We start from the raw sequence: 2,249 nt of genomic DNA on the forward strand, positions 1-2,249 counted from the left end.
CTAATAGTCTGCAATATCTCTCTCTCACTCTCCAGGGACCAGAATTCAATGGCTTCTCACCTCAGCCTGCACACTTCATTTGCTAATGTTATAAACCAAGGCTGACCAAATAGCATTTTGATCTTCATTACACGCACCAAACCCTGCGAACACATCACCCCCTCTTTGCACCACCCTTCACTTCACAAATTCTGCGATACTGTTCCTACAAGATCCTGCTCCTCACCTATAAGGCCCTCCATGGCCTTGTCCCCTCATACTTCTCCGACCTCCACACACACCCCCTCCTGGAGTCTCCGCTCCTCTGATTCTGAACTACTCACCATCCCCAAAACAAGACTGTGCACCATGGGGAACCGGGCCTTCAGCGCCGCTGTCCCCAATCTCTGGAACTCTCTCCCCCAGCCACCCGAAACTCTAACTCCATCACCACCTTCAAAAACAGACTAAAAACCAACCTGTTCAGCCTGGCTTTCTCCTCAGCTTAGCCCTCACTCAACTCTACCCACATAAAAAAATACTATAGTACACTATGGTATAAATACGTTTTTGCAGACTTTACTATAATATTTACTGTAGTGGATTTACTGTAGTATACTGTAGTATTTACAGTTAACTATAGTATAAATACTGTAGTAAAACAACTATAGTATATACTATAGTAATTAATGCAGTGTTTTTGTGGATTGTAGTATTCTGTAGTATTTACTGTAATGTTTTTGAGGACATTACTGTAATATTTACTATAGTGTTTTTGTTCTATTTTCTTTGACATAGAAAGTAGAGGCTTTCCTCTTGAGGAAACCTACTGGAGAAATACTGAAAGAGCAAATGTTCCATACTCCATTTCAGCCATTATTATGAGCCATCCTCCCCTCAGCAGCCTTCACTGGTAGGTAGGACTGGGGTCTGAACAGATAGTTCAGAGCGTCTGCTCTTTTCTCTAATCTGTAGGGAACACAATATAGTCTATACTTTGCATGTAGGTTTCTCACTTATTGGTGGAACAAATTGCAATATGGGGGAGGGGAATAGGCAAGGTATATACATAGTATATTTTTTCATGTGTGTAGCTGTGTTTTTAAAAAAATATATTGTTTGTTGTTGCATGTTTGATTGGCTTTGCTTTACAGTGTCCTTACTATTATTATTAAGGTATTTGAGCTCAACTTCAATACAAAGGGGCCCCTGATGCAATTACGAGACATTTCCCTCACACAGAATACTCCTTGTGATCTGATTAGATGTTAAACCGTCTGCGGTGCCATAAATAGCCATCACTGCTGTAAAAATCAATGCCCTCCACCCCCCTCAGTGATGCGTGCTCTCGCTCTCTACACTCACCACAACCCTACGCCTCCCTAACCCTCCCCTCCGACTATGCCCTCTGTGTCACCTCAGGTCTGGGACCTGAGACAGAGCAAGTGCAAAGAACTGCAGGATGCACTCATAATTTTAATGGTCCACTGATGGTGAGATGGACTAGGGCCTCTCTCTCTCTCTCTCTCTCTCTCTCTCTCTCTCTCTCTCTCTCTCTTCTGGCTTTGCAGTGATTGATTTCAGACAAGTCTGGATTTACAATCACAACCCTGCACCATTACAGAGCAGCTCTGTTCCAGCCGGCACCTCTCTCCTCATTGTGCCGGGCATAATGACACGCTGATGCACTCTGGGTAATAGGCAGAGGAGATGGAACACGTCTAGGAGTTGGAACGCCCTTGATATTTCAAATCAAATACCTTTCTAACCCTTACAGAAATGGATTCCTTAACCCCAGAGCCCACTCCACTTGAACTCGGAATTATGCCATAAAAAAAAGGAAATGTGGAGTTATAGCCTTCTTTCACACTAGAAGTAGGTTTGTTTATGTAGACGTTTTCTCATGCAGAAAAATGTGGTTGTGGCATCAGCAGTCAGTCTTTCCAGATGTGCTACACTGCTAGGCTACATCATCCTACACAAACAAACAAACAAACAAACAAACAAACGTCACTTCTCTTCTCTTACACATCAGCAAACAAAGCCTTAGTCAGTATTCTTGCTCTCCCTGAGGAATCGCCACTGATCTCTTCTATGATAGAGCTTTATTAGTGAGATGGGATGGGAGTTCTATCTATGGTGAGTCACAGAGGTGGCTGCTGGTATAGTGCAGATTAGGGTTGAGTCCCAAATGACACCCTATTTCCTATTTAGTGTGCTACTTTTGACCAGAGCTCTAAAGTACACTATATAGGGAATAGGGTGACATT

The 2,249-nt window shown here is 43.1% G+C and overlaps 1 non-coding gene across 1 annotated transcript; it reads right to left on the reverse strand.

Moving 5' to 3' along the window:
- Positions 1 to 782: 782 nt before the first annotated feature.
- Positions 783 to 837, reverse strand: LOC115165200 (U7 small nuclear RNA). Its single transcript, XR_003870099.1, has one exon. It is a non-coding gene; the product is annotated as a U7 small nuclear RNA (small nuclear RNA).
- Between the last annotated feature and the right edge of the window lie 1,412 nt (positions 838 to 2,249).

The sequence above is a fragment of the Salmo trutta genome, chromosome 27, assembly GCF_901001165.1.
Source record: "Salmo trutta chromosome 27, fSalTru1.1, whole genome shotgun sequence".
NCBI classification, from domain to species: domain Eukaryota; kingdom Metazoa; phylum Chordata; class Actinopteri; order Salmoniformes; family Salmonidae; genus Salmo; species Salmo trutta.